Here is an 11,715-nt window from a genome sequence, read left to right as displayed (position 1 = left end):
CCGGGAAAAAATTTTTTATATATAATTATATTAAAAATAATTGTATAATTTTATACATATAATCGCAAAATTATATGTATAGATTATACAATTATTTTATATAATTATATATAAAAAATTTTTCTCCGGCTGTACGTGTCGTAAAGAGATATACAATTCACCGTTTGCATTGAATGTCTCTATTTTCGGGAAAGTAAAAAAAGCTCGCTCTCTCTCTCTCTCTCTCTCAATACTTTATGCTTAGTATTCTATCAATCAGTGATCAATGCAATCAATCAATATATCGTTTGACGGCAACAGCCAGTTGCTTGTTCATTCACTCATTCATTCTTTTAAAATATGCCCATTTCTTACATAATTATATAAATTTATATAGAAATTATATTCATACATAATCATGTCACATTATATATGAAACACACATATTTATATATATATATATATATATATATATATAAATTTATATAAATATATATAAAAAGCACTTGTATGTAATTATGTATGGATATATTTCATATATCATTTTGCGATTATATGTATAATTTTATACATTTCTATATAATTTTATATTGTTATATATACAAATTTTTTTTCCGGGAGATTTTACATTGACTCATATTTTCTATTTCTTTCATCATTCTTGTCTGTCTTTACATGCATGTTATTGTGATGTATGTGCATCATATATAATTTGCATTTGTATGTTTGTTGAGAAGATAGGAATAGATATAATTTTATTACTTTATGTTTCTATACTATAAATGCAGCTTTTTTTAAATATCTGAAATAAATTTTTTCTGGAAATTAATAAATTATATATCTTCAAATATTTAATAAAATATCAATATGTATCAAATATTTTTCAAAATATTTTTATTTTTATAATTAGTCTGTTTTGCATTATTTTATCTTTATTTATTGTTTTTATAATAAAATTGTTTTTATTGAACACATAATAAATAGTAAGAGAATATATAAAACATCTAAAAGAATATATTCGTATAAACTAAAATATTTGTGAAATCTAAATTTTGTTTAAATTGATTTTCATAAAAATTGTATTTTAAAAATTTAATTTAAAAAAGCTGCATTTATAAAATGAATTATTTTAAAAATAAATTAATACAAATTGTCGCTCGTATATTGAAAACAAAGTGATAAATATAAGGCCAACTTATCGAGCTGAATATTCGAGATGTTCAGTCAACTACCATTTATTACATGTATAAATTATAAAACTACAGTCATTATATTAAAACTAACGCAAATTACAATCATTCTATAAACGTTTCGACCGCACGCGGTCTTCTTCAGTAGAAGTTCTTCTTCTTCTAAGAAGAACGATGATAGCGCCTACGGAACGGGTTAATTTCTCGCATATTAACGATGAAACTATCCGAGATCTGAACAAAATCAGGGATCATATCGAGGCGAACACTGTTGGACAGGACGGATTGAAACACGCGTTAATTGCTCAAAAACTCTTGATTCTGAATAACTATAATTAAATTTCGATATTATGTGAATTGTAAGATTTTATATTTCAATAATTATACTGAAGAAGACCGCGTGCGGTCGAAACGTTTATAGAATGATTGTAATTTGCGTTAGTTTTAATATAATGACTGTAGTTTTATAATTTATACATGTAATAAATGGTAGTTGACTGAACATCTCGAATATTCAGCTCGATAAGTTGGCCTTATATTTATCACTATGATTTATTTTAATCTTCTCAACAAACATACAAATGCAAATTATATATTATGCACATACAACACAATAACATGCATGTAAAGACAGACAAGAATGAGGAAAGAAAAGGAAAATATGAATAAAAGTAAAATCTCCCGGAGAAAAATTTTTTATATATAACAATATAAAATTATATATAGAAATATATAAAAGTATACATAGAATCGCAAAATTATATATGAAATATGTCCATACATAATTAGATAAAAGTGCTTTTTATATATAATTGTATAAATTTATATATATATATATATATATATATATATATAATAAATATTTCTTCATATATATTATATACATCATATACATCATAATTCACTTCATATACATCATAATTATATATAAAACAAATATTTATATAAATATTTGTTTCATATATAATTTGACATGATTATATATAAATCCCTATAATTTCTATAGAATAATTTATATAATTATGTTTAAAAATGAACATTTTTTAAAAGAATAAATGAGTGAATGAACAAGCAACTGGCTGTTGCCGTAAAACGATATATTGATTGATTGATTGCATTAATCACTGATTGATAGAATACTAAGCATAAAGTATCGAGAGAAAGAGAGAGAGAGAGAGAGAGAGAGAGCGAGCTTTCTTTTTTTACTTTTTCGAAAATAGTGACATTCAATGCAAACGAACAATTATATATTTCTTTATGACACGCACGTGATTTTATTATATTAAAAATAAATTAGTTTACACACACACACACACACACACACACACACACACACACACACATATATATATATATATATATATATAAATGAATAAATAAGTAAATATGTATTTATATATGCAATATATATATATATATATATAAATACATATTTATTTATTTATTTATTCATTTCTATAGAGCACGTCCTGAAAAAAACATGCTCGAAATTCTCGCGCTCGCTTGAAAACATTTTTTGGTGTAGACGTTTCAGATTCAATTGTAAATCTTATTTATAAAAAAATGACCAAATGTGGCAACCGCGCATCGAGAGCACGTGCCAGTCACGCCGCGAATTTCCCCATACCCCCACCACTACGGCGTATGTGAGCCAAAAGAAGAGACGAAAGAAATCAGTGATCATTTGTTAGCCGTCGCCCGTCGCCCGTCGTCCGTCGCCAGCTCATTGCCCATCGCTCGGAAAATAAGATGCCGCCGGGGAGACGTAAGTAAATTATTACATTTTATAAATTATAGGTCTATATATATATATATATATATATATATATTTGTATGTATGTATGTATGTAGGTGTAATTTTATAAGAACATTCAAATAGACGTTTAAAATGCAATTTTTATTTTTATTTTTAATTTTTATTTTAATTTTTTTTTATTAAAATGCAATTCTCAATTTTTTTTATCTGAAAGATAATGCAATCCTTTGTTTATTTTTTCATGTATAATTGATAATTATTATTAGTTTTTATAGTAGTTAGTGCCAGAGGCGGTCTATTCGTGTGCTGGTTTAAAAAATAATTCCAGAGGCGATCTATTCGTGTGCTGGTTGTTTTAAAAAATAATTCCAGAGGCGATCTATTCGTGTGCTGGTTGTTTTAAAAAATAATTCCAGAGGCGATCTATTCGTGTGCTGGTTGTTTTAAAACTGTAATTCCAGAGGCGATCTATTCGTGTGCTGGTTGTTTTAAAAAATAATTCCAGAGGCGATCTATTCGTGTGCTGGTTGTTTTAAAAAATAATTCCAGAGACGATCTATTCGTGTGCTGGTTGTTTTAAAAAATAATTCCAGAGGCGATCTATTCGTGTGCTGGTTGTTTTAAAAAATAATTCCAGAGGCGATCTATTCGTGTGCTGGTTGTTTTAAAAAATAATTCCAGAGGCGATCTATTCGTGTGCTGATAATTAAAAAAAATATTACACAATTACAATTACAATTTTACATTAGATGTGGTTTGCATGTGCGCTACAGTAGTAGTATTTATATTGTTAGCTATCTATTTTTTCAGTAATACATAATTTTATAATTAATAATTTATTTTTAATTGTACATTAAAATAAAGATTTATTTTTAAAAGATTTTGTTTTCAAAAATATTTAAATATTTTTTTATAATTTTTATAATAATATTTAACAAAATACTTATCAATAAATGTTTTCTTGCAGGCGACAAATACTTATCAGTGAGAAGACAAAGCAAGACGTAAAAAACTTGTCGGAGATGTGTCAAATTGTAAGTGATACAGGTATGTATAATGTCGAACAAGATGTTCGATTAGCTAATAAATTAGACTCGAGAAGCATTGAAGATGTTAGTATGGAATCCGTCGACTTTAAAACATCGGATGAATTATTTCCCGATATGACGTATTCAAATATCAAAACAATGCAGTGTCTCGAGTCAAATACATGCATGTCCAATCAATGCTGTATCAGAAGTCAAATACAGCTATGTATTCTGTAAAGCAAAATGTTAAACTTGGCATAGATAAATGTTTTGAAAGCATGTATATTGATGATTCCAATGACTCCAAAAGCATGCATTATGATAAATCCATTGATTTTGAAAAATCGGTAGAATCATTTACCGATACAATGGATTCTAATATTCAAGTAATGCGATGTCTAGAGTCAAATACAGATATATGCAATGTAGAAAATGGTGTCGAAGATGACAAATATTATGTTATAGAAAAAATTAAAAAGAGCTCTATTGATAAAGATGATATCAAAGAAAATTTGCCTGCAGGCCGTCGCATTATGGACTTCTCTTTTATATGGACTGAGCTGCACAGAATCTTTGACAGACATAATAAAGCACTGGACTGCTCGTCAATTGAAAATTTGTTACTTATAAAGTCTGAAAAATGTGGGTTGAAAACCCAGCTGTTCTTCCAATGTAAAATGTGCAAAACAAAAGCCAGCATTTGGTCAAAACCCACAAAACCGGAAATAATGGACATTAATACGGCTGCTGTAGCAGGAACACTTACTGTGGGAACTGGTTATGCCCAGCTGGAAAAGCAGCTTGCAGTCATGAATGTTCCTAGCATGTCCGAGCCAATGTACATCAAGAGTAGAGACAAATTAGTCGACGAGTTTGTAAACACATCTATAGAAAATATGAAAACGGCTGGTAAAATTGAAAAAAAAATCGCTCTTGATAACAACGAAGTTGTAAACGGTATTCCGTATATAACAGTTGTAGCGGATGGTAGTTGGATGAAAAGATCGTATGGTACCACGTACGACTCTCCTGCCGGTATTGGAGCCATAATTGGTTACCGCACGAGAAAGGTTCTCTACGTCGGTGTTAAAAATAAATATTGCATAATATGCGATATGGCAGAGCGAAGAGGTATCGAGCCGAAAACTCACAATTGCTATAAAAATTTTGATCGCAACGTAAGCTCCACAAAAATGGAGAGCGATGCCATTGCAGAAGGTTTTAATTGTAGCCTCGAAATGCATGGTCTAATTTTTAAAACGCTTGTTGCTGACGGTGACAGTAGCGTATACCAAAGTATTAAAAATAATAATCCATACGGAGAACATATGATAACAGTTACCAAAATAGAATGCACGAATCATCTGCTACGTAATTTATGTAAAAAAATTAAAACTGTAGCAGAGAAAACTCGGCCAAAAACATCCAGACGGCCTAATACAAGTGCGAAATGTAATAAAAAAAAAAATTTTTTTAATACGAAAGGAAATAACTGAGGCAGCCGCTCTACGAAGACAAGAACGGCAACCTCAACATCGTCAGGCTATGGAATTACAAAAAGATATTTTAAACATTCCTAGGCATGTTTTTGGCGATCACAAGCAATGCAAAGAACGTGGCAAAGAGACTTGCGATGGAGAAGAAAATTATATAGATTCTTTAAAATCACATGGTCTTTATTTAGAAATAGAAGAAGCTGTCGAGTATATAAGTGGTTACTCTGACAGCTTATTGTTAAATTATACGAATAACATTACAGAGTCATTTAATTCGTCGATCTGCGCACAAATTGGCGGCAAACGTATTCTTGTTAATAAAAAAGGTGGTTACAATGCTAGAATTGCGGGGGCAGTTTTGCAATTTAATACGCAACAAGTAATTACAGAAGTACATAAAAGCATGAATAAGACTGTTCCGCCTATTGTCGAGAAGTTGGAGAAGCGCCGAAGAGAAAAATTAGAGAAAAATAAAGAGTATCGACAAATAGAAGGAAGATCAAAAAAATTCAAACAAGAATCGGGAACAGACTCTTATTATGGTCCACACTCGCAAAAACCGGATCTACCGTCCGATGTAATCGAGCAATTTCGACAAAATCATTTTAAAAAATTGTCCGAAAATGCAAAAAGTTGGCAAAAAATTGAACGCGACACTACAAAACAAAATGAATCACAACAATGGCTACAATTGAGACGTAAAATGTTAACGGCATCTAATTTTGGAACCGTATGTCGTAAAAGACTGAAAACGTCTTGCGCATTGCCTGTGAAAAATATTTTATATCCTTCTGCTATTGAAACCGAGGCAATGAAATATGGTCGCGAAAAAGAACCAATTGCGAGAAAAGAATTAGCCAAAATACTAAAAAAAGAGATTAAACCTTGTGGATTATTCATTGATATTGAACATCCATACTTGGGTGCTTCTCCAGATGGACTTATAGATGAAGATGGTCTGGTAGAAATAAAATGTCCGCACTCAGCTAAGAACTTAACAGCTGAAGAAGCTATAAAGATGACTCCACTAAAGAACATCTTTGATAAGAAAAATTCAGAACAAATGAATAAAAATCATAAATATTTCTATCAAATTCAAGGCCAGTTAAATATAACGCGGCGAGAATATTGTGTTTTTACTATGTGGACGCCAAAAAGCTTAAAAATAATACGTGTTATAAAGGATAATGATTTTTGGAGTAATACAATGCTACCCTTTTTAACAAATTTCTATTATAATTGCATGCTGCCAGAAATCTTGGATAGTCGGCATAATAGACATATGCCTATTAGAAATCCAGATTATATAATAGAAGCTCAAAAAGAGGTAAAAAAATTAAATAGTTGTCGACAATGTAATACAGAAAACAAAAATATTATCAAAGAAAGTCAATGTTGCGAATATAATAGTTTATCTATGAAAGCAACTGTCACTCCTGTTACTGTTATAAGTGCGAAACAAGATGACGATTGCGCTATTGTAAATAGTTACTCACAAAATAAAGAAGAACTAACTGAAAACGATATGGCACGACAAAAAAATTTTCTCGATAATCGTCCTATATCTGATAGTGAAATAGAGAAAAATGTATTACCTGTGGATAGTCTAATAAACGACGATTCATTGGACAAATTCTTGCGCGTCGTAAAAAATACATGTCCTTTTGAAACACAAAGTGTGTTATATTTAGAATATTCTCATTTAATTGAAGCAAGTCGTAGCGACAAAAGCTTACAAATTATTGGAGGAAATTGCAGTAATCATTGGCGATGTATATTTTTTGACGGCACTAAGCTTCGAGTGTATGACAGTCTACCCGATTGTACATACAATAAATTGGTGCCTAAAAAAAAAAATTACATTCATCGTCGTTATCCACAAATAAGTGCAAATGATATTATATTTGAAAAGGTTCAAAAACAACCTGATGGCACATGTTGTGGAATTTATGCTGCAGCTTTCGCTACAACTATAGCTTTAGGAGAAAATCCTTGTAATATGACATATTCGAATCGTATTGATAATATGAGGCAACATTTTCTTTACATTATCGAAGAAAATAAACTGTCGCCTTTTCCAAAATTCTAAAAAAAGAATCTTTAGGAAAAGATGCCTCAAATAAATATAACACAAATTTTATGTATTTATATCTAACGATATATACATAAAGAGGTGCATGTTTTTGTATACATATATCGAAATTATATCGATTTTGCAAATAATACATAAATGTCAATATTGCTATAAATATCAGCACTTGTCTCTTCTCCCTGTAAAATGAAACAAAAATTCTTTCTCGATTTACACCTACCTTGTCGTGGTGAGAAAGCTTTACACTAAAAGGTGTAAATAAGAGAGCAACAAAAAATTAAATTAGAAGTACATTTTATATCATGTTTTTTAGTGTCTAAAAGAAATTGTACAGACACTTGTACCTTTTCATCATATAAATATAAATATAGAAACGCATATACATATTATGTATGTCAAAGTAAACAATAAATTGTGTTCAAATAAAGTAAAAAAAAACACATTTATCAGGAGACGCGGTAGTGTCTCCGGCCATGTTCAAACCCTAAAAGACCTTAAAAGACACTACAAGTCTCCTTATCCTGCACCATCAAAGTCCATTTTTTGGGGGTGTAGAACTACTAAAATATAAAAAATTTTGAATTGCACGTAATATAACCTGAAAGGCGGCATCGCCACGAGTAATTTGAGCCAAGAAAAAATAAAATCGGTCAAGCCGTTCTGGAGATACAAGCGGTCAAAAAGTGACGTTTTTCATGAAAAATGAAGTAACGTCGTCTTCTTCTTCTTCTTCTTCTTCTTCTTCTTCTTCTTCTTCTTCTCTGTCCGCGTATAAATCTCTTCTCACCTTTCACTCACACCTCCCTCAACTTCCACCCACCCCCTTTCCCTCCCACATCCCGCCCCCACCTCTACCCCCATCACCACCCCCACCCCCACTCCCACCCCTCTTTCGCCTCTTTCACCCTCTTTCGTCCTCTCTCACCCTCTTTCGTCCTCTCTCACCCTCTTTCACCCTCTTTCGCCCTCTCTCACCCTCTTTCGTCCTCTTTCACTCTCTTTCATTCTCTCTCACCTTCTTTCATTCCCTCTCACCCCCTTTCGTCCTCTTTCACCCTCTTTCGTCCTTTCTCACCCTCTTTCGTCCTCTCCTCACCCTCTTTCATTCTCTCTCACCCTCTTTCACACCCTCTTTCATTCCCTCTCACCCTCTTTCGTCCTCTTTCACCCTCTTTCGTCCTCTTTCACTCTCTTTCGTCCTCTCTCACCCTCTTTTATTCTTTCTCACCCTCTTTTACCCTCTTTCGTCCTCTTTCACCTTTTTTCACTCTCTTTCGTCCTCTCTACCCTCTTTCATTCTTTCTCACCCTCTTTTGCCCTCTCTCATCCTCTTTCGACCTCTCTCACACTCTTTTGTCCTCTCTCACCCTCTTTCGTCCTCTTTCACCCTCTTTCGTTCTCTCTCACCCTCTTTCGACCTCTTTCGTCCTCTTTCACCCTCTTTCGTCCTCTCTCACCCTCTCTCACCTCTTTCACCCTCGTACGTCCTTTCTCACCCTCTTTCGTTCTCTTTCACCCTCTTTCGCCTATCTCGTCTTCTCTTACCCTCATTCGTCCTCTCTCACTCTATCTTCAAAAAATCATAAAAATGAAAAAGTCAAGCCATGTTCAAAAGAAGGTCCTCAAAAATTTAAACCTAGTCTGTACAATGAAAAATAATTACTCGTAATTCCAGAGTTCCAATTTGTTAATATCGAATAATGTATTTGTTTCAAGTAATGGCAGTAGAGTAAATACATACCTACGTATATGCAGTTTTTGCTGTTAATTGTACTTGAACGAAAAAAATAATTAAATGATTTAAATATAGCACATTTTAAATCAAGAAACTTATATAATCGAACTCTGTTTAGGAAAAGGTAGAACATTTCATTTGCCTCTGCCTTTACAAGAAACATTGGATAAGGTATGTCCTCCGGAAGATCCTATAAATTTGAATCACGAGTTGCACATTCTCGTTCGAGGTATACCCAAGAAATCTAAAGTGGTTTGGGAAAATTTGGTAGATATTAATAAAATGTATAAGGCTTTGCAATGGTTGAAAGAAAATAATCCTCATTATTCAAAAATTCGTCTTCCAGCGTCATCTGATGATCTATTAAAGGATAAGTTGCAGGAAACAGAATATAGGATTGTCGATGAGGAAAGCGACAATGACGAAATAAATGAGGTGGTTGAGGAATTACCAGCATTGAATTTGTACAATGTACAGCAAAACAAAAATAATAATGATCAAACCGTTTTAAAACGTACGGCTTTTCTCACACAAATCACTGAACATTCGGATATTAACGATCAGTATACAATATACCCAATACACGCGAAAAGAATCGATAACGAATCTGCATTGAAGCTTTATCAAATGGTGAAAATTGAAGATTTTCCAATGGATAATCGTTATAAATATCTGGATGTCATGTGTTTCCCTGATTTATATCCTGATGGTGTCAATGGACAACGAGAAGATAGAAACTTTGCATTGCCGGAATATTTATTTATTAGAACACGATTGATGTCGAAACATAGTAGATTCAGGGTGAATCTGCAGTATCTGTTTTTCCTTTTCAATGATGCTAACTACCGACAGTTGAAAAGTGGTATCTATTATACGATGATGGTTACTAACCAACGAGAGAGATACACTGCTGGTAGATACTTGAACGAATTGAAAGATTACGAATTAGAATCGAATTTAATGAGTATTTTCGCAAAAATGAGAAATACGGATCAATTTTGGCGACAACCGTCCAATAATGTAAAATGCATGACTTTGCATTACGGTCCAGCGACGTGGTTTTTGACTTTGAGTCCTAGTGAATGGAAATGGTCCGATTTGGGTGAATATTTACGAGATATGAATCCCGATAAAGAGAAGTTAGACATCAGCGAACTAGTTGCATACGATCCTGTAAGTACTTCTAGATTCATGTGCATAAAATTCAAAGCCATGATTGATTCTATTTGTTCGTCCGATAATCCAATAGGAAAGGTTATTCATTACTTCTGGCGACTGGAATATCAAAGTAGAGGTATTCAGCACATGCATTGTATGATTTGGATAAAAAATGCTCCAATAATAGGAAAATTGCCGGATGAAGAAGTTGCTACGTTTATTCGAAAATACGTAACGTGAGAAATTCCAGATGAAAATGTTTCGCCAACGTTGTACGATACGGTAATAAGTGATCAGAATCATAAACATAACTCGTATTGCATGCGTACGAAAAAAACGGAAACTAATATATACAGAAAGTGTCGGTTCAATTTTCCTCGGCCAGTTACTGAGAATTTCGTTTTAAGAGACGTTATCACTTCGATAGTCGGTAGAAAAAATTTACGCAGTAAAAGCAGATTGTACACGATCTTCCTCGCAAGGAGTCGGAAAGGTTTATAAACGATTATAATCCGGTTATCAAATTAGCCTGGGAGGGAAATATGGACATACAATTTATTGGAGAAAAATCAGAGTTTTTAAACTCATATTTAACAAAATACACGACAAAGTCGGAAAAATGCAATACAGACTTTCAAGTGATAGATTCGAATAAGTCCTTGGCATCGAAACTGTGGAATTTTGCAATGCGTTCATTAAATAACAGAGAATGCGGTGCTTTAGAAGCTGCGGATACACTATTAGGGAATCCCTTGTACGGTACGGATAATGATACCATGGTCAAATGGATCGATGTTAATGAGGTGAGAAATAAAAAAGTTAAAACATTTAATGAAATTTAAGCTCTTGATGAAAATTCTACGAATATTTACTGTTCGTCACTCATCGATGATTACTATCCAAATCGACCTCAGGAATTAGAATCATTGAATTTGAACGATTTTGCCAGATTCTGGGAAATTACGAAACAGATGTCAAATAATGACGAAGTCAAGTGTTACAAACTGGCATCGGGTTTATTTTTAAAAAAACGAAAAAAGGGTTATTTAATTAACCATTATCGATTTAATATAAAAACTGAGCCCGAAAAATACTTTTACTCGCTGCTTCTTCTGTTTAAACCATGGAGAGATTTGAGTGAACTCAAAGGTACATTCGAGATTTACACGGATGCCTTTAAGAATTCAGAGTCTGTTTTAACGAAGGTAATAAAATATCACGAAAGGTTCGAAGAAATACAGAAAGCTTTTGAGAACGTTGCTGAATTAATCGAGAAGCGCG

The sequence above is a fragment of the Nylanderia fulva genome, unplaced genomic scaffold, assembly GCF_048542155.1.
Source record: "Nylanderia fulva isolate GAGA-0341 unplaced genomic scaffold, ASM4854215v1 Scaffold234, whole genome shotgun sequence".
Classification (NCBI taxonomy): domain Eukaryota; kingdom Metazoa; phylum Arthropoda; class Insecta; order Hymenoptera; family Formicidae; genus Nylanderia; species Nylanderia fulva.
This window is presented reverse-complemented; position numbering follows the sequence as displayed.